Raw genomic sequence first — 22,002 nt, 5'->3', positions numbered from 1 at the left:
CTTGCTTCTCTTGGCTTGACCCTTCTCTCCTCCCCTCGCTCCATCCTGCTCCAGGTAGCCATTGCATGCTGAGGTCTTGCGGTTGTAATTTTTTTCCTTCTCACAAAAATTCCAGTTATTTGAATGACCCTGCTGTTTGGATTCTGGCTAAGTGGGACTTACTTTCATCTGCGGATCTGAAAACATGGTGCTTATTGGTCTCCATATGCATATCGGAGTTTACCGTTGACACCAAGGAAGGGAGATATTTTAATAAGTCAGTGGTTGCAAAATGCTATGCTTTTAAAATCACTCTTCTGGCTAGTACTTAGCAGCTGAAGCATACTGCGCTCATAGCTTGATCTTCCCCTGTAGCGTTGCCACACTAAAGCCACTTCATGCTTTCCCCCTTTCGCTTCCCTTTTTCTTACCTGGGTCATTAATTTTAGATTGCAGTGCCTTCTTAAAGACCAAAGTCATGCACAAAGTAAAACCCCGAAACATTTAGAAGCTATGCAGTATTATATTGTAAACCTGTAAAAATTCTTAACCAAGTTAGTGGTTTGGAAGGATTTTCATGAGAACTCCTTCAGCTAAAAGGTAGTAAATTCCTTAAAAATAACGAAACATTGGCTTACAACAAGGTCATTGTTTGGCAGTGTCCATGTTTTAAAAACTTTCCAGATCTCAGAGGAGGAAATGATTTTGAGACAATGTAGCGATTTAAAAAATAAAAACAATAAATTAACATTTGCATTATTTTACCAAGGATTGATTTTCTTTCTTTCAACTTTTTACCCTACATTCGAGATAAATTGGACCATGTGATGAACTAGAAGGTTAGTTTTACTTTTTTTTTTTTTTTTTTTTTTTTTTTTTTTAAATTGAAATTGGTTTTTCAGAAGTGGAAATTTGGCAGCAAGCATGGAAACTTGCAAATCGGTTTACAGTGTGTTCTGTGCTTCTTAGTTTAATGAAACCCTTAAGAATGAGGAGAGACTGCGTGACTTCAAATGAGAGAAGGCTGTACTAGTCTAGGTTTTGCTGTTTCTGGGATTTTGTTTTTACCCTATTAATTCAGTGGCATGTAGAATGGCATGTCCAGACTTTAGTTGGTCAGTAGGGCCCCCAAATGGATAGAATTTCAACTCCAATAGTTATTTTTTGGTGACCTCATGTAGGAAATGCCGGGAAATGCTTTCTAAGAATGGCATAAAATCACTATTCTTAGAAAATATGAAGAGGGGTGAGGTAATTAAAAACACACCATAAAAACTGTGACATAACAGAATATAAGAAGTTGGCTAATAATAGTCTTTACAATCACTGTGTTCTGAACTTGACCTCTGATGAGGTAGTATAAATGTGAATCCATTTTCAATTAAAATGATCAATTAACATGGGAATATTTGGAGCCTCTGTGTTCCTTTCAAATAAAATAGGATAGATAGATATTTTTAAAAATGATGGCTTCATCACTAATATGTGTTTTCCAACCTGCTGGAGCCCTGATGAGCCCATTTGACTTAACATGGCTCACTTTTAGTGTATCCAAGTTCGTGGTACACGAGCTACTTCCAAACAGATGTCCTCTTTTCATCCTTTGACGGTTTATAGGTTCTGCACCCGGCCTTGCCCTGCTTTCCAAGTCTGTTTCCTTCCTGAGTTACTTTACTCCCTCATGTGGGCGCTGTCCTCTACTCTTCCCAGATGGCCCTTGCCATCGCCATCACTGCTGGGCGGCCATCGCTGAAGCCCACATGAACATGCTGTGGCTGCCCCTAAACACCTGCTTTCACGGTGCTCTCTGCCGAGGGGTCTGCTCTGTATCTGAACACACAGGGAGTCTAAGAAGGGGTACCTTGATCCATAAACCACTGAGGGCTGTCCTGTGCATTGTTACTGGACGACCACATTGCCACCCCCTTGGGAGCTTGTTGGGAATGCAGAATCTTGGGGCTCACTGCAGACCTGCCGAGTCTGAATCTGTCCGGCCTGAGAGTGTAAAGCAGTGCTTACACTGCGCCTATTTTAATGACCACTCACAAGTTTACCAAAACCGTGAAGGCCAAAGGCAAAATCCTTGAGCAGTAGAATGTTTTCATTAAGTTACTTCAGAGAACCGGATCCCGGACTCTATTTGAAAAGTTGATGCATGGATAGTGCAGACGAGTGAGTTCTGTTTCGCTGCAGCAGAGAACAGTTGGCTCCTTTCTGCTTTCTGGTTCATCCACGAGGCTTGAGGGCTGTGCTGGGAAGGATCGTCCTTCAGGACTCCCCAGGGTTTCACTAGTAGAGTAGAATTTGCTCTGTTCTACAGGCTGGGAGGATCGGTGGACAAAGCGGGAGACAGCTGATGTTGTGCAGTTAATCATTCATTAGCAGTTGTTAATTATTTAAGTGCCTAGACCAGTGTTTTAGAATTGCAGGTAACAACTCTTTGGTGGTCCATGAAGTCATCTTAGTAGGTCACAACCAGCACTTAAAAGTGGTCTGCAATAGAAGAGAAGATAGATTATAGTTCACATAGGAAGGCTAAGATTGTTTTTAGAAGCTTTAAAAATGTTTTACATGTGATATGTATATGTACATATAGATATTTAATATAACAACTCAGTATATATGTGTATATGTGTATATAAAGATATATGCATACATGTACTTTTATATATGTGTATGTGGGTATGCATTGCATTAAAAATGCTTGAAAATACAAAATGATTAGTATTATGGGGAGTTACAGAGAAAGTGGTAAGAGATATAGTTCATGTAATTTAATTTTACTGAGTCAGTTTACCAAATGACAAATATGTAGCCTATATTTTAATGAATAGTAAACATTTTGCCACTCAGAAATGTTGGGAAATAAAGTGTTATGATTTTCCAAGCATTGTTGTTACCATAGAGCTATCATAATGCCATTGATAGATTTAAATATTTAGCATCCAGTGAGGTACAGTCAAAACTAAAATGATTTTGAACTTAATTTTTAAAATTGATCTGAGAGAGAGAGGTAGAGAGAGAGAAAGAGAGAGAAAGAGGTGAGAGAGAAACATTGATTGGTTGCCTCCACACATGACCTGACGGGGATCAAATCCACATCTGGATATGTATCCTGACTGGGAATTGAACCCGCCCCCTCTTGGTGTATGGGATGAAGCTCTAACTAAAAGAACCACACCTGCCAGGGGTATTTTAAACTTGCTTTGATTTTTCACTGCTGATTTAGACAACTTTAGGATTGTCTGTATCTTTGGTATCGTGGTAAACGTTCAATATCTATGTGTAAGTAAAGCATGGAGAGGCATCCTTTGAGACCATAGAATGCTCATTTCCAGGTTCCCACCTGAGGCTTGGCATGTTTTCTCGATTACTTAGCTACTCTTGAAGGTTGAAGAGTCCAGTTTTTGCCTCTTCTCAACTTCCTTCCTCTTCCTGTGTCTTTAGCATCTGGCTTGGCATATTTAGCATCTGGTAAATCTTTTTTTTTTTTTTAATATATTTTTATTGATTTCAGAGAGGAAGGGAGAGAGAGAAACATCAATGATGAGAATCATTGATTGGCTGCCTCCTACATGTCCCATACTGGGGATCAAGCCTGCAACCCTGGCATGTGCCCTTGACCTGAATCGAACCCCGGACCCTTCAGTCTGCAGGCTGACGCTCTATCCACTGAGCCAAACTGATAGGGCTGGTAAATCCTTATTGAATGAATGCATGACTCTCTTAATAGCTTCTCACTTCTCTTGAGTAAAAGCCAAGTCCTTACCATTGCCTAAAAGCCCATGGGTTCCCTGTGGCCTGCCTTAGGTCATTTCATTCACTTAGTCCAGCCACCCTGCTTCCTGTTCTTGGACTTCTCCCTGGAACACTGTTCCTCACATACCCATGTGTTCATCCCTTTGCCTCCTTCCAGCCGTGGCTCAGATGCCACCTTCTCAGGGAGCCTTCTCCAGCACAGCTTCCCTCGACCCTGCACTGTCTATCCCCTGCCCAGCTCTATTCTCGCCTTTCTACACGGCACTTAGCACTTCTGAGCAAATTACTTCATTTACCTGTTGAGTAGGTTTATTGTTTGACTGTCCACCCTTATTATGCTTGCTGATGTACCCCCAGATCATATCTGGAACTTAGTGGGCACACATGACAACCTGCCAGTGGTTTGCATGGTTGAATGCGTTTGAGTGTGGATTTTGACCTAGTTTGGTTCCTTCTTTCTATCTTACATGACATGGTGACTTTTCTGGTCTCTTCCTGGCATTTAGCATTCACTCCACCACAGTACTAGGGATTCAGCACATAGAAACAACTCTCCTAGAAGTTCTTATAGAAATGGAGAGTTGGGTCTATATTTAATGTTTTTTTTTGTTGTTGTTTAAAGTATTACATATAGTAGTACATATATCTCCTCCCCCCCCTTGACCTTCCCCCAGCCTCCCCTATCCTTAGTCGCATGCCCTCATCCCACACCCCCCCCCCGAGTGTCTTGTGTCCATTGGTTGTGCTTATATGCATGCATACAAGTCCTTTGGTTGATCTATTTCACCCCCTCCCCAACACTCCCCAGCCTTCCCACTGTAATTTGACAGTCTGTTCAGTGCTTTACTGCCTCTTTATCTATCTTTTTGTTTATCAGGTTATAATGTTCTTTATTTTCCATAAATGAGTGAGATCATGTGGTATTTTTCTTTCATTGCCTGGCTTATTTCACTTAACAATGCTCTCTAGGTCCATCCATGCTGCTGCAAATGGTAAGAATTCCTTCTTTTTTATAGCAGCGTAGTATTCCATTGTGTAGATGTACCATAGTTTTCTAATCCACTCATCTGCTGATGGGCATTTGGGCTGTTTCCAAATCTTAGCTATGGTGAATTGTGCTGCTATGAACATAGGGGTGAATATATCCTTTCTGATTCGTGTTTCTAGTTTCTTGGGATATATTCCTAGAAGTGGGATTACTGGGTACAATGGGAGTTCCATTTTTAGTTTTTTGAGGAAACTCCATACTGTTCTCCACAGTGGCGGCACCAGTCTGCATTCCCACCAGCAGTGCACGAGGGTTCCTTTTTCTCCGCATCCTCGCCAACACTTGTCGTTTGTTGATTTGTTGATGATTGCCATTCAGACAGGTGTCGCATTGTCGTTTTGATTTGCATCTCTCGGATAATTAGTGACTTTGAGCAGGTTTTCATATGTCTCTTGGCCTTCATTCTGTCTTCTTTCGAAAAGGTTCTATTTAGGTCCATTGCCCATTTTTTTTATTGGATCATCTATCTTCCTTTTATTAAGTTGTATAAGTTCCCTGTAGATGTTGGAGACTAAACCTTTATCAGTGATAACATTTGCAAATATGTTCTCCCATACAGTGGGCTCTCTTGTTTTGTTGATGGTTTCTTTTGCTGTACAAAAGCTTTTTATTTTGATGTAGTCCCATTTGTTTATTTTCTCTTTAGCTTGCATTGCTGTAAAAGCAGTATCGGTGAAGAAATTGCTTCGACATATGTCTGAGATTTCTCTGCCTGTGGATTCCTCTAGTATTTTTATGGTTTCCCGTCTTATGTTTAAGTCCTGTATCTATTTTGAGTTTATTTTTGTGTATGGTGTAAGTTGGTGGTCTAGTTTCATTTTTTTGCATGTATCTGTCCAATTTTCCCAACACCATTTATTGAAGAGACTGTCTTAACTCCATTGTATGTTCATGCCTCCTTTGTCAAATATTAATTGAGCATAGTGGTTTGGGTCGATATCTGGATTCTCTATTCTATTCCATTGGTCTATATGTCTGTTCTTGTGCCAATTCCAGGCAGTTTTGAGAACAGTGGCTTTGTAATACAGCTTGAAATCTGGTATTGAAATCCCACCCACTTTGTTCTTCTTTTTCAGGATTGCTGTGGCTATTCAGGGGTTTTTAAAATTCTAGATGAATTTTTGTAGAGTTCTTTCTAGGTCTGTGAAATATGCCGTTGGTATTTTAATGGAGAGTGCATTGAATTTATAGATTGCTTTGGGTAGTATGGACATTTTAATGATATTGATTCTACCAATCCATGAACACGGTATGTTCTTCCATCTGTTTACGTCTTCCTCTATCTCTTTTTTTCAGTGTCCTGTAGTTTTCCACGTATAGGTCTTTTACCTCCTTAGTTAAGTTTATTCCTAGGTATCTTAATTTTTTTGGTGCGATGGTAAATGGGATTACTTTTTTAGTCTCTCTTTCTGTAAGTTCACTATTAGTGTATAGAAATGCCATATATTTCTTGGCATTAATTTTGTATCCTGCTACATTGCCGAATTCATTTATTAAGTCTAATGGTTTTTTGATAGAGTCTTTCAGGTTTTTTATGTACAATATCATGTCATCTGCAAATAAGGACAGCTTTACTTCTTCTTTTCCAATTTGGATGCCTTTTATTTCTTCTTCTTGTCTAATTGCAATGGCTAATACTTCCAGTACTATGTCGAACAGGAGTGGTGAGAGTGGGCATCCCTGACTTGTTCCTGTTCTTAGGGGAAATGGTTTTAGTTTTTGCCCATTGAGTATGATGTTGGCTGTGGGTTTATCATATATGGCTTTTATTATGTTGAGGTATGATCTTTCTATTCCCACCTTGTTGAGAGTTTTTATCAAGAAAGTGTGCTGGGGGGACTCTTTCCCCCTCCCCACATGGGAGTCAATTCTGTGGGACTCTTTCCCTCTCCCCATGTGGGAGTCTGTACTTGTTCTTCAATAAATTTCCACCTTTGCTATACTAAAAAAAAAAAAAAAAAAAAAAAAAAAGAAAGGGTGCTGGATTTTGTCAAATGCTTTTTCTGCATCAATTGATATGACTATGTGATTTTTATCTCTCAATTTGTTTATGTGATGTAACACGTTTATTGATTTGCGGATATTGTACCATCCTTGCGTTCCTGGGATAAATCCTACTTGGTCATGGTGTATGATCTTTCTGATGTAGTGCTGGATCCGATTTGCTAGAATTTTGTTGAGGATTTTGGCATCTATGTTCATGAGGGATATTGGCCTGTAATTCTCTTTCATTGTGTTGTCTTTTATCTGGTTTTGGTATTAGGGTGATGCTGGCTTCATAGAAGGAGCTTGGAAGTGTTCCTTCCTTTTGAATTTTTTGGAATAGTCTGAGGAGGATATGTTTTAGTTCTTCCTTGAATGTTTGGTAAAACTCCCCTGTGAAGCCATCTGGCCCCGGGCTTTTGTTTGCTGGAAGCTTTTTGATGACTGCTTCAATTTCTTCCATAGTTATTGGCCTATTGAGATGTTTAGATTCTTCCTGATTGAGTTTTGGAAGGTTGTATTTTTCTAGGAATATGTCCATTTCCTCCAGGTTGTCCAGTTTGTTGGAATAGAGTTGTTCATAGTATTTTTTTTTTTTTTAGCAATCCTTTGTATTTTGGTGGGGTCTTTTGTTATTTCTCCTCTTTCATTTCTGATTTTGTTTATTTGGGTCCTCTCTCTTTGCTTCTTGGTGAGCCTGGCTAGAGGTTCATCAATCTTGTTTATCCTTTCAAATAACCAGCTCTTGCTTTTGTTGATCTTTTGTATTGTTTTTTTGATATCTATGTCGTTTATCTCCGCTCTGATCTTTATTATTTCCTTCCTTCTGCTTACACTGGGCTTTTCTTGTTGCTCTTTTTCTAACTCTTTGAGTTGTAGGGTTATGTAATTTATTACCATTGTTTCTTGTTTTTTGAATAGGCTTATAGAGCTATGAACTTCCCTCTCAAGACTGCTTTCACTGTGTCCCATAGATTTTGGATTGTAGTGTTTTCATTGTCATTTGTTGCCATGATGTTTTTTATTTCTTCCTTGATCTCTCTGGTAACCCAGTCATTGTTTAATAGCATGCTGTTTAGTCTCCATGTGTTTGATTTTTTTGGATTGTTTTTATTGTAGTTGATTTCCAGTTTTATGCCACTGTGATCTGAGAAGATGCTTGATATGATTTCTATCTTCTTGAATTTGAAGAGACTTTGCCTATGACCCAATATATGGTCTGTCTTTGAAAATGACCCATGTGCACTTGAGAAGAATGTATATTCTGTGGCTTTGGGGTGAAATGTTCTGAAGATGTCAATTAATTCCATCTGGTCTAGTGAGTCATTTAGGATTGATGTTTCATTGCTGATTTTTTGTTTAGAGGATTTGTCCAATGGTGATAGTGGGGTATTAAAGTATCATACTGTGATTGTATTGCTGTCAATCTCTCCCTTGGTATCCAGCAGGAGTTTTTTTTTTTATGTATTTGGGTGCTCCTGTATTGGTGTGTATGTGTTTACCAGAGTTATTTCTTCTTGTTGGATTGCTCCTTTTAGTATTATGAAGTGGCCTTTCTTATCTCTTTTTATGTCCTTCACTTTGAGATCTAATTTGTCAGATATCAGTATTGCTACCCCAGCTTTTTTTTCATTTCCATTCACCTGAAAAACCTTTTTCCATCCCTTCACCCTCAGTCTTTATGCGTCTTTTTTTCTGAGGTGGGTTTTTTATAGACAGCAGATATATGGGTCATGTTTTCTTATCCAGTCCATTACCCTATGTCTTTTGATTGGGGCATTTAATCCATTTACATTTAAAGTTATTATTGATAAGTACGTATTTGTCATCATTTTTATTCTTTACCCCTGTGTTCCTTCTTCGCTTCCTGTTTCTTTTTTTTTTACAGCAGACCCTTTAGCATTTCTTGCATTGCTGGTTTGGTGGTAATAAACTCCCTTAATCCTTTTTTATCTGTGAAGCTCCTGATTTCACCTCAAATTTTGATTGATAGCCTTGCTGGGTACAGTATTCTTGGATTCAGACCCTTCCTTTGCATGACTTTGTATATTTCATTCCATTCCCTTCTGGCCTGATGAGTTTATGTTGAGAAATTAGTCGCTAGTCTGATGGGGGTTCCTTTGTAGGTAACTTTCTGTCTCTCTCTGGCTGCTTTTAAGATTTTTACTTTGTCATTGGTATTTGCAAGTTTAATTATAATGTGCCTTGGCGTCGGTCTTTTGGGGTTCATTTTGCTTGGGACTCTGTGAGCTTCTTGGATTTGTGTGGGTTTTTTCTTCCCTATATCAGGGAAGTTTTCTGTCATTATTTCTTCAAACAGGTTTTCTATTCCTTGCTCAGTTTCCTCTCCTTCTGGCACCCCTATTATGCGGATGTTGTTTTGTTTCATGTTGTCCCAAAGTTCCCTTAGGCTCTCCTCCTGCTTTTTAATTTTTTTTTCTAGAAGCTGCTCTACTTGGGTATTTTTTCCTACCTTGTCTTCTAGCTCACTGATGTGGTCCTCTGCTTCTTCTAGTCTACTCCTGATGCTTTCTATTGAGTTCTTTACAGCAGCGATGTAATTTTTCATCTCTTCTTGGTTCTTCTTCATATCCTCTTGGTTCTTACACATATTGTCGAATTTGTCTTCCATTCTTTTCAGCCACCTTATGACCATTTCTCTTAATTCTTTCTCTGACAGGTTGCTTGCCTCCATTTCGTTTACTTCCTTTTCTGGTGATGCCTGCTTTTCTTTCATATGCGGGTGTTTCTTTGTGTCCCCATAGTCTCTCTTCTCGGGGTGTCTGGTTATGTAGTTCTCTCTCTCCTGCGTTGATTTAAAGGCACAAAATACAACACAACCAGGTACAATGCACAAGGCACTGAACAGAAATGTATTCACGATATTAATAACCCCAAATAAAGGTGACCACCAGAGAAAGGCAAATTAGAGGATAGGAGAGAAAAAAAAGAAAGAAGTGCAAAAATGAAATTGGGAAAAGGAAAAAAAAAAGTAAGAGAGAATAGAAAGAGGATAAGAAAGAAGAGGGGAACAAACTATATATATGGGGAGAAAACTCCAATAGAACAGCAACTAATCCTAACAAATGCCAGCAATAAGTACCTGGAGATGAATACAAACTACAAACAACAACTAATATCAAGCGAGGCGAGGGAAAACAGAAGCAAAAAACAAAAACAAAACAAACAAAAAAAAGAATAAGCAAAACAATCTCACAAACAAGCATAAAAAAATCGATATAATCAACAATGAAGCAAACAACAACAAAAGGACAGAGAGAAAAACAGATTTTTTTTTGGATAGTGAAGACAGAAGAGAGAGGTGTGTACGGACTTGGAGCAGGGGATTAGAAATTAGATATATAAGTAGGGTGAAATTTTAACGGGGGGTAAAAAGAAGGAATAGGGAAAATCTAAATGAGGAAAAGGGTAAGAGAAACAGGACAACAAAAGGGGAAAAGTTAGGAAGAAAGTGATGGCATAAAGGTAGAGTTGAGGTAAGAGTAAAATGATGCTAAAGGAAAGATGAAAATAGAATGTAGAACACTAATCCCAAAATAAAATAAAGAGAAAATAAAATGACACTTTTTAAAAAAGTGGTTGTAGTAATAATACTGATTGAAAATAAAAATGTAATAATTAAAAAGGTAAAATCAAGTGAGGAAAAAAGAAAAAAAGTTTCTTAAGTAAAAGATGAAAAAAAAATGTGCAGTAGTGAAGGTCATTCACTTCCTCTACTGTTCTGTTTGGCATGCCTGTTTCCTAGTCAGGGCAGTATTGCAGTTCCCTGCATTCCACTGCTCCTCAGTGTTGTAAGCCAGTCCTGATTTTTAAGCAGGCAGTGTGTCTTAATTTCTTGTATTCCTTTATTTGTGTTTACACAAGAGTCAATTTGTGATTCAACCCCTGGGTGGCTGTGTTTCTGGATTGACCTCTGGGTCTATAGGTCCTCTCTAGCCAGTGCTTAGTTCCTGCTTTCCCTGTGGCACTCAATACCGGTTTGTGGGCGTGGGTTGCCCCAGAGCTGATTCTCTGATGGTTATTCCCTGCTCTGATCCCCAGGTACCAGAAAAACAACTTTCCCTTGCAGTCTCTTAGGGCAGTGGTCAGCAAACTGCGGCTCACAAGCCACATGAGGTTCTTTGGCCCCTTGAGTGTGGCTCTTCCACAAAATACCACGGCCTGGGCGAGTCTGTCTTGAAGAAGTGGCGTTAGAAGAAGTTTAAGTTTAAAAAATTTGGCTCTCAAAAAAAATTTCAATCGTTGTACTGTTGATATTTGGCTCTGTTGACTAATGAGTTTGCCAACCACTGTCTTAGGGTGTCCCCAATTGGGTGATCCTATGTATTGGGCTTAGTAATCAGAAGCAAGGATTTAAAGAGAAAAAAGAAAGAAAAATAAGAGCCAGCGTAAGTGTGTGAACTCTGGGGCTGCGCACAAGTCTGTACAGTCCTTTTTCCCCCTTGGGTCTAAGCAGCTGGCACACTTTTAAAATTTTTAGGCTGTCCTTTTGTGTCAGATCAAAATGGGTTGCTTTTTAGAGTTCCTTTCTGTTAGCAGCTCTGAGGACCCCCTTCCACATTCACGGATCATGCCAGCCCCAACAGCCACGGATTTTTCTAGGCGCAGACTTCCCCCGGTCCTCCAGCTCCCGCAGTGCACGTGTTTCTCCCTCCTGCCGGGACCAGAGACCTCACCGTATTCCAGGCGAAATCTGACCTTTCCATGGTAGAGTGTAGAGCTCCTCTGAATCTGCGTGTTCGCGCCAGTTGGGGACCAGTGCTCTGGGGTTCACAGCTGTTCGGTGGGTGCTGTAGTTGTAGATTTTCAGGCTTCTGATAACATCCACTTTCCCCTTCAAGATGGTGCGGTCTCCGTGTCCGAGTCGGTGGCTCTGGGAGGGAACCCAGCAGCAGTGGGGGCTGCCTGGTCAGGGGAGCCCCGTCCGTTCGGCAGTTCCCCACAGTCTCCTGGAGTATAGCTGTCCCTCAACTCACCAACAAACACTCCCGTGCGACCACACACTCTCCCTTTGTTTTCTCATTCACACAATATCTTGCAGGTCCTCCCTCTCCTATATTTAATGTTAAATATTAATAAAGGTCAATAAAATATTGATAATTTTCTTCTTTGGCTTATGAAAACCAATCTTGATATTTTTTTCTAACAGCACAGGCTTATTGATGTTTGCCCTGTTTCCCATATTAAATTTTGGGTTTTCATAGCAATAACTTTAGTCCTTTTTATTTTTTGATAGTATGTGGTAGAAAACTTGGGACATAATGGGTATTCAAAAAACGTTGCTGCTTCGCCAGCCTGGGACTGAATCTGCTGTGGCTCTTGAAAAATCCTGGCTGTAGCCTCCCACTGCGCCAGTCTTTGGGGGTCAGGACTCTCATCTGCCAGTGTGGTTCCACAGCGTCCACATTCATCTCTGCCTGTGGAGTGTTCATGGAAAAGACCAAAAGGGTAGTCTGGCCACTGTAGCTCCCCTTATCTTCATTTGTTAGCAGCTGAGTTCAGAGTTGATGTGATTTGCCTGAGGTCTTGTAGGCAGTAAGTGGAGCATCTAGACTTGAACCCAGGGTAGGCTGTGTCTGTGGCTCTACCTTTCAATGGCCCAGTTGTGCTCATGGACTTCCTGCCACAGTGACTGAGTATTTGATTCCCGTTTTGGCTCATACAGATACGGTAACATCTTCATTTGGATGTGTGCTAGTATGCTTTTTTTAGAGTATAATTTGACCCTGAGAACTCCTTCCATGATGCCTGGGCAACAAGACAGTATTGCTTCTGAAGGAATGAAAAAGGATCTTGATGTCTTAGAAAAATTGTCAAGTTTTTCATCTCTTTTAAGCACTTTGTGATCTTTTGTTAAGCTGTTAGTCTTGTCTTTTTTTCCTTGAGTTTGGAAATAGCTAGGAGACTGGTCATTGTTGGACTTGAATATCACTTAAAATAAATCATCCCCTTTTTTTGTTATTTCCTTAACATGCTCTTTCCAGCTTTGTTAAAAACTATCTCTCTCCCCCGCCCCCCCGTGTCTTATGCTATGAAACATCTGCTTCTCCCTTTAAGATCCTGAGGCATCCCATCTTAAGGTTTGTCATGCCCCGAGCATGTGTGTTTACGCGCATGCGTGCCCTTGTGCCCGGGACGCACATTGGCTGTGGTGCTAGTTGCAGCACAGTGTTGTCTGAGGGTGGCCTTGTCCTAGTTTCCTCAGATGGTTCTGGCCTTTATTAAGCTTGAGAGATGGAACTGCCATACTTTGCAGCATGAAGAACTCAATGCAAACCAGCAAGGAAGATAGGAAACCTGCCTGTTGTTTAGCTTTCGGCAGATGGACTGTTTTTGCTGACTGAAAAAGTCTTTTGTTTGAAGGGCGAGGCCGGGCATGAAGGGCCCTGGCATGGGGACTTCTCTCTGAAAGTCTGTTGGCCGCCCTGCCCTGCTGTCTTGTCAGCTCAGACCTCGGTGGCTGTTTCTGTCCCGTGCTGGTCAAGAGGAACCCAGCAGCAGTGAGTCCATCTGAACTGCCTTCATCCATTAGATGTGCCCCCCAAGGAGCTTTTGGGGGCCAGGTCTTTGAAGAGGCCGATCCCTTCGACTGTACCCCAGGAAAGCCCTAGGGCCAGGTCTCTGTGCTCCAGAAGAGATGATTTGTGGGTGTGGCTGTCACCATGCTTTATTTCTACCAGGAAACAGAATGCATCTGCTTTGAAGAGGTCCTTCCTTTCTATTTTGGGAAGTAAGCCAGACAGCCGATAGACAACATCTGGCTTCGGGGCCCTTCTCCTTCCTTCCCTCCGGCTTAGTGCCTGCTGGGAGTTGCTCAAAGCCACCCTGTTTGTGTGCATCCCTCAGTGTTTGAGAGGCACCAGGAAATGGTTTCTGATGCTTTGTTAAGAAACAACTTGTCAAGCCCTTGGTCGAGGCCCGATGGCCGGACCCTGCATGTGGCCACCTGGTGCCGGTGGTTTGTATGTCATGCTGGGCTCTGCAGGGAGGCTGCTGGCAGTGCTTCTTGTGGGCCCCTCACGCCAGTTTCAGCTAGTGAGCAAGCAGATCCTTGGGCCACAAAGACACACCTGTGGTATTTCTTGGCATTAGTTTACTCTGAAACAAGTCAGCTCCATGAGAGAAAGTATCAAAACAAAAATTGTGGCATTTATGGGTTGAATGAATGCACACATGCATTTTGTGTCTTGAAAATGTACCTGACAGCCCTAGCCAAACCTGACGGGGCCGGTTTGGCTCAGTGGATAGAGCATTGGCCCGAGGACTGAAGGGTCCCAGGTTTGATTCTGGTCAAGGGCACGTACCTTGGTTGCAGGCTTGATTCCTGGCGCGTGTGGGAGGCAACCAATCAATGTGTCCCTCTCACATCAATGTTTCTCTCTCTGTCTCTCCTCCTCCCTTCCACTCTATAAAATCAATGGAAAAATATCCTTGGGTGAGGATTAACAAAAAGAAAAAAAAGCCAAAAATAAAAGAAAATGTATCTGACACAAAAATCCTTGCATGTGTGTTTCTGCACGTGGGTCCATTGTTAAGGAACACCACAACATTTCTGAAAAATGCTGTAAAGTAAAAAATGGTTCTGGAAGGAGACCTGCTGTTCTGTTTTCCTTAATCTCTTTCTGTAGCATTAAGTACATTTCCTCCATTTGTGTTTTCCCCTGTCCCAGTTTATAAATGTCCGCGAAGTGGTTCTCTCCTCTTGTCTCCAGAGGTCACGGTGTTTTAAATGGCTGCACGTCACGGGACCCAGTCCCCAGCGGGAGCCAGCCCTATGTCAGAGAAAGGAAGGAAGCATGAGGCCAGGTCTCTCTCGTAACCTTTGTGCGGAACACATGTCTTCCTTCACCCTAAAGAGGAAGCGAGATGTTCTGAAGATTGAGAACAAACGTGCCTCACTTCCTTTGTCATTTCCCGGCATCTGCCGTTCATATATCCCCTTCTTGGTGGGGGCAGGTCCTTGTTGCGTGTTACTTTTCAGGAATACCTGTACTCCGCCTCTTCTTGCTCTGCCTCTCACCAGTTCCTGGTTCCCAAACGGCAGCCACTGAACCTGCAGTGCTGTGGAGACTGCTGGAAGTGCGTCGGGAACATGGCCTTGAGGAGACAGCTTGGGGTTAGTGAGATCGCCCACAGGACCACACTTTATCACTTTGGAAAGCCACGTGTAGATTCCTCAAATGCTTCGCGCAGCAGGGTGTGAGAGGACCTCCGCCAACACCTCTGTGAGCGCCTGTGCTTATTAATTCTCTTCAGTGCCTTTCTCTCAAGTGAACAGTTCTTCTGAAGGCTTGTTCTCATTTGTGGGGGCATAGCATTAACACTCAGCCTTCTTTTGCTTGAAGCACTGGGCTTTGTGAAGAGCTATGTTTTGTGAGCTTATGGAAAAGGCAGGCACTTACTAGAACTGAGGGTGAAGGGAACTGGGTAGGGCCCATCTTCTGGGCCTCTTCCTTTCTCTGCCCGGGGAGGGGTCTCAGTGACCCTCCAGTTCCCTGCTGTGGGTCACTGGCTATTTTCACACATAGACATGGGCTCAAGAGAGTTAAAATTATGCTGGGAAGAAGAGGCGAATTTATTGGAATTCTCTGCCTCGTATGTCATGGGACTGGTGTTTTTAAATTTTTCTTGGCTTGAGTTTGAGAACTGTTGCCTGGTAGACTGAGCACCAGGGGATGGATAAACCTTGGAGATGATGTTCAGGTTTACTGAGTGATTTATGCGAGAGTAGGGATATATAATAAGATCTTGAATATAGGTTTCAGGAGAGCATGATAGATTTCTGTAATGAATGAAGCGTTTATTTTGAACTCTTTTAAGTAATTTAACTGACTTGAATATTTAAAAATATCCCTTTTCATAAATCATGTATTTCAAAATCTAAAATAAACACAACTTTAGTCACAATCTTCTTTGAAATAAAAAAAAACAATCATTTATCTCTTAAGGATAACGGAAATAATATATTTATGTGTTCAACTTTAAACAGAGATTAAGTAAAATCTTGCTTAAAAGAATTAAAAATCATCAGTTTAAAAATAGAAAAATCTTAAAGGACTTTTGAAATAGGTTGTCAGGAAGTTGAATTAACATTTGTTTTAGAATTAGAACCGGGTTATTTGACCTGTACAGGTGTTTCCATTTTGATTGGGAATGAATTATTGATATGAATGGAAAATTAATAACGAGCCACAAACTCCTACTTTGAAAAATTTGTTAGGGTTTTTTTTTTTACCTTCAGCTGTGAGATAGCAGAATGCCAGAGAAGTGGCAAGGATTTTTGGCAAAAGCCAAAACAAAAACAAAAACAAAAATAAAAACAAAATCACTAGTGAACAGCATTTCTAAGCACTGACTGAGATTCACAGGTAAAGTGAAATAACCAGTACTGGAAAACTGTGTATTTGTCATTTGGGATAGCGCAGGAGGCTAAGTGTCTTCCACCTGTTTTGAAATTAATTTTGAGGTTCTAAGCTCTGCCTGGAGGGCTTGTATGAATTCTGTTGCTTTGGCCTTATTGTAGTAACTAGAGACTGACAAATCATAACTCTTTTAATTTGGCTTCATTAAAAATATGTTGAGGACCTCCCATTTGCCACATACTCCGCAAAATCTTGGGGATGCCAGGGAGATGGTGATGTGGTTCTAGCCTACAAGTTGCTCATACTCAAGTAGGATAAATGAAGTTCCATTTATGGATGGATGAGGCCGGTAGAGAGGGCTGTTCTGATGTACAATTATGTATGCATTTAATACACACATATGTTATATATCCCCATATTTAATAAATTACTAACTTATTTGCTATGTAACAAATTACCATACACTTATAGCTTAAACCAACACCCACATATTATCTCACAGTTTCCATGGGTCGGGAGTCTGGGTATGGCTTAGTTGTTTCTCTGCTCAGGATCTTAGAAGGCTGCAGTCAAGGTGTTGGCCCAGCTGTGTTCTCATCTGGAGGTGTGAATGGGGAAGAATCCACTTCTAAGCTCATTCAAGTTGCTAGCAGAATCCATTTTCTTGTAGGCGTAGGATTGATGTCCCTGTTTTCTTGCAGGCTGTGAGCTGGGGGCTTGCTCTCAGATCCTTGCTATGTGGCTCCCTCTCAAGCCCTGTCATGACATGGCAGCTCACTTCTCTAACTCCAGAAAGTGAGTCTCACTGTCTAGTCTGCCGAGGTGGAGTCTTAAATAGCATAACCAGATGAAGGGAGTGAAATCCCATTATTTTTGCCATATTCTGCTGGTTAGAAGCAAGTCACAAATTCTGCCTGCACTCAGGTGGAGGGGACTATACAAAGGTGTGACCTGTTGGGGGTCACCTTAGAATTCTGCCTACCATAGTACATTTCTGGTTGTTCCACTGATTTGTGTTCCCAAGAAATCTGAGCATAATTTAAATGCCAGGCAGACTGATGAAAGCACACTCCCCGTTGAGAAATGAAATCTGTTATCTGGCAAATCAGAAGTGGACTGTTTTCTTCCCTCAGTGGTTAGAAAACAGGAGGAGAAAATAATGTCTGTAGGTTCACAATATTGATAGGAAGGAGTTACACAAAAATAGCGAGGTGTTTGGCTCTTGTGTTTGGGGTGGACCGCCACAGGAATCTCACAGTATCCTCTGGCTAGACATAGCCATTTTTAAAATCTGGATGTCTTAGCATTGGCTGATCACTCAGGAGTGGCATATGGCAGGAGCACACTTTGAGGGACAAGTCTCCTGGAGAGTACACTGCAGCACACAAGCTGGACAGATGGTGGCTTATTCAACCTTGGACAGGAGTGTAATCCTACTCATTGGCAGGCTGGGGGCTGAGAGGTGCTCATGGTATCTGAGGCAAAGCTGACTGAGTTTACCTGAAACGGCTTTGTAAGGCGTGAGGGGGTCACCTGATGTGACCTGGAATGGCTTAATGCTCACAGAGTGTACTCATCAAGTTGGGATGAGGATGCTGGTGACAGAGTGTGTGACCTGGAACTGGACAGAGTCTGGAGCACTAAATGGAGGACATTCTACCAACAGAGTGTAGGGCAGATGTAACCTTGTAGATAGAATCACAGATGTTCTCACCTCAGCTAGTTCTTCACTAAGCAGGGGTCAGCGCTGCTCTCACAAAATTAAACATGCATTTCATGGGAGGAAAAGGTCCGGGGCTGGACCTGCCTTCCTTTACCATGAAGGATCGGTGGATTGGTGTGGTTGCAAGATAATTTGGATTGTTAAGAAAGAGAATGGCCTTTTCACAGCCATAGTTAGCATGTTTATGATAAAAAAAAACACCCCAAATCCAATTAGGACATCTTCCATTATTTGTTTGTGGCCCCTCATTGAAGAAAAGGCCTATGTGTTCAGAAGAACAAGTGTGGATCCTTTGATTGGAAGATGAGGACTCGGTGCCCCTGTGGCTGCTGGAGAGCTGACAGGGAGATTTTGTTCCCACCTTCAGTCACATCTTTTACCCCAGATTTTTAAATTCAAGTTCCCTCTTCCTTTTCTTTAATATCTGATGCTTATTTTTGTATTCTTAATTTATTGATTTTTGTATTTGTGCCTCTACGGTAATTGTGACAGTCCTCACATATTTTTTGGAACTTGGGGAAGGGGATGTACCAAGTGAAACCAAGAAATGGTTCACTGAAATTCTTTATTTTTCCTTTTGGCAGTTCAAGTTCTACATTTGTAACATCATCTGCTTATAAGACCAAGAACTGACATCAGTTTTCATACAGCTTAAAAGGTGAGTAGAACCTAAGACTCTTCTTTTTTAAAACAAAAATTTAAAGTGATTTTTAGAGAGAAAGAGGGGAAGGGAGAGGGAGAGAGAAAAACCATCGATTGGCTGCCTCCTGCACGTCCCCTACTGGGGATCGAGCCCTCAGCAAAGGCATGTGCCCTGACCAGGAATCGAACGGTGACCTCTTGGTGCATGCTAAGATGCTCAGCCAACCGAGCCACAAGGGCCAGGGCCAGACTCTTCTTTTTGATAATGTTTGTGAAGCAGAGCTGGTCACAGCACTAACCCTTGAGATGGTGTTCTTCTCAAGAAAGTTGCACCAACTTCTAGGTGTAAAAACCACTAGCCGTTTTTTTCTGATAGGAGTGAAGTTGTATGATATCAGATTAAATATGATTAAATACACAAGCATATTCACAAGTGGGCTGGAATATATATAAAATATTTCTAGATTTACTAAAATACCTGAAGAAAAATAATTTTACTGTTTTGTTGAGCCTGGGCATTTAATGCCCAGACACAAGGTATTCTTTATTTCTCATTCTAAATTTTTTGTTTTGCTTAGTTTCTTACTTCATAAATGGGATAATAATACAGTTGCCATGAGAAATAAATGAGCCACCCTGCTTAATACAGCACTTGGCATATAACACACACTGAATAAACGTCAGTTCCTCTCTCTCAGCTTTGTGACATCAAGTGAGCAGGTTTTTCTCTGTATCGGTGGTACACGTGGTCTGTACCGTGAAGTGGGGGTTGACCTCCTAATTTGCTGCATTTGGTTTTATGTGTTTTGGAGGGTGGGGGATAAGTAGCTGGGCGTTGGGGTTTCTGGAACTAGAAGCTTAGATAACCCCTGTGTGTTTTGGTTATGTCTGGATGTCCTCAGACTCAAAGGCTGCATCGGAGCCAGCCCCAGTGCGGGACAGTCAGGAAGTTGCTAGGAGGGTGCCAGGCGCATCCTACCCCCCTCAGCCTGCCTGCCGCCAGCTTTTCACCTGAGGCGTGCCTCTTCACAGCTTTGTGCCTCTGTTTTTCTCAGCTCTTAAGGGATTTTAGTGATTCCTGTTCTGCCCAATTACCAGGCTGTGAGAGCCTCAAATGGAGAAATATTGAGAGTCTGCAGGAAGGAAAGTCTCTAAAATATAAGGTGTAACTTTTTCCTAAATTTTTAATGTGCCAGGGGTAACTCACTGTTTATGCTAAATCCCTTACTAGAATGAAAGCTTTGTAAGGTCAAGACCACCCCCCCCTCCCACACACACTTATTTCTTTTTTTCTAGGGCCCAAAACACTTCCTGGTACATAGGAGGAGGAGTTCAGTATAGCTTCTGTCAAATGAATTAATGAAGTTCACTCCTGGAGGCTCATTTAGCCTTTTCACTTGTGGTTGCTGTTGGAAATAGATGAGGCAATGGGCGAACCAGGAGGGATTTAATGTGCTTCCTCATCGAGGCACACGGAAACTTGAATTTAAATGGAGTTTTCAGTTTGGAACCTTCCTAAAATTGTAGGTGCTAAGAAGTACTCGGTATGTAACAAACCACACTCTCAGTCCGTGTTGGGTGCAGTTCTTCTGCATCGCTGCGTGTGTGCAGTTCACGTGTTTCTTTCCTGAGTGGATTTCCCTACCAGATATCTGAAGGCTTGGAGCCCATTCAGTGGGCTCTCACAGGGTGGGTGGTAAGCTTTCACGGCACATTCGGGCTGCTCACCTCACAGATGCTTAGTGACTGATGAAATACTTCCCATTCGTGTGATTCTTGATTACTTGACAGGCCAGCGTGATGTTTGGGAATCCCTTATCTTCCCTGGCTTGGTGAGTGTTGATGAGCTGGGCTCTTTTTCTTCCATAACTTGGCACACCCACCACCAACTTAAAGTGGAGGTGGCCTCTCATTTATACCAGGGCCCCGACATATGATCTCAGATACAGTCCTCTTTGACTCTACCCACCAAACACTAAAACTGTCTTCAAGTAGAATTTTACTGAGTAACTGAATACACCACTGGATTCTACCCCTAAGGACTGCACAGCTTGATTTACAAAATTTCAACAAAAGTAGAAATAATTCTTGCAAATTACATAAGTACCCGATTTCCCCCATATATGGGGTTACTGCCTCTGTCAGCTATTTTAAGCAACTTTCAAAATTGGTAATGGAAAACTTTTTTTTTTTTATAGCTACATTACTGTATATGGATTTTAAATACAAAGCTACAGTGCTCCTCTGAACATCAGAGCAGTTAGAGAACAGATCCTGTCTACAGAACTGCACGCTGCTTTGTGCTTCTCAGGTCATTTTCTTTCTTTCTTTTTAATTAATTCTCACCTGAGGATATCTTGATTTTTAGAAGGGGGTAGGGGAAAGGAGGGAGGGAGAGAGGGTAGGAGGGAGGGAGGAAGAGGGAGAGAGAGAGAGAGATAGGGAGGGAGAGGGAGAGAGAGATAGATGAAGAGAGAGAGAGAGAGAGAGAGAGAGAGAGAGAGAGAGAGAGAGAGAGAGAGAGAGAGAGGTGAGAGAAACACATAGATTGGTTGCCTCCCACACATGCTCCTGAGATCAAACCTGCAAACCTGCAACCCAGGTGCATGCTCTTGATCAGGAATCGAGCCCTTTGGTGCGCGGGCTGATGCTCTAACCACTGTGCACATGGGCGAAGGCTCAGGTCATTTTCAAGCTCATACTTGGATTCTTAGGTGTTTTAAGAACTTTTGCACGTGTAAAGTAGGTTCTTAGAGCTGACTGTCCTGGAATTTATAATCTCTCTGTTACTTGTGGTGGAGTGCTGGTGCTGTGACTCAGTTGAGCACAGAGCTGCTGAATGTAGGTGAAGAAATCATTATTCAAGCTTTTGCACCATTTCTTGTCCTCTTCATGAGAGAATGAAACCTCAGAGACTTAGAACTGGTTGGCTCCCAGAAAAAAAAAAGAAAGGGTTTGATTTTCCCTCAAGGTCCTTAAGGGACCTGAAGTGGATGGTGAGGACCAGGGAGCCATTTGAAAGTCTTTCAGCCTGAGACCTGTGGGAGATGCTCCAGCAATTAAAAAATAACCTTAGGCCCAGCCGGCATGGCTCAGTGGTTGAGTGTCAACCTATGAACTAGGACAGTGGTCAGCAAACCGTGGCTCGTGAGCCACATGCGGCTCTTTGGCCCCTTGAGTGTGGCTCTTCCACAAAATACCACGGCCTGGGCGAGTCTATTTTGAAGAAGTGGCGTTAGAAGAAGTTTAAGTTTAAAAAATGTGGCTCTCAAAAGAAATTTCAATCGTTGTACTGTTGATATTTGGCTCTGTTGACTAATAAGTTTGCTGACCACTGAACTAGGAGGTCACGGTTTGATTCCTGGTCTGGGCACATGCCCAGGGTGCAGGCTTGATCCCAGTGGGGGACATGCAGGAGGCAGCCGATCAATGATTCTCTGTCATCATTGATGTTTCTATCTCTCTCTCCCTCTCCCTTCCTCCCT

At 41.8% G+C, this 22,002-nt stretch overlaps 1 protein-coding gene across 8 annotated transcripts in view; it reads left to right on the top strand.

Moving 5' to 3' along the window:
- The window catches only part of LDLRAD4 (low density lipoprotein receptor class A domain containing 4), a 348,311-nt gene that overhangs the window by 48,569 nt on the left and 277,740 nt on the right, over positions 1-22,002 (top strand). For 7 of the 8 annotated variants that reach the window (XM_080684400.1, XM_080684399.1, XM_080684395.1 and 4 more), the window contains exon 2: positions 18,460-18,533. The gene's annotated coding sequence lies outside the window, so the exon portion shown is untranslated. Of the gene's footprint in view, positions 1-18,459; positions 18,534-20,715; positions 20,829-22,002 lie in introns of all 8 variants that reach the window. The other variant, XM_080684401.1, reaches the window with a different exon arrangement.

This window comes from Plecotus auritus, assembly GCF_963455305.1.
Source record: "Plecotus auritus genome assembly, chromosome: 8".
Lineage (NCBI taxonomy): Eukaryota > Metazoa > Chordata > Mammalia > Chiroptera > Vespertilionidae > Plecotus > Plecotus auritus.
The sequence above is the reverse complement of the archived record's forward strand: the minus strand, read 5'-3'. Positions and strand labels throughout refer to the sequence as shown.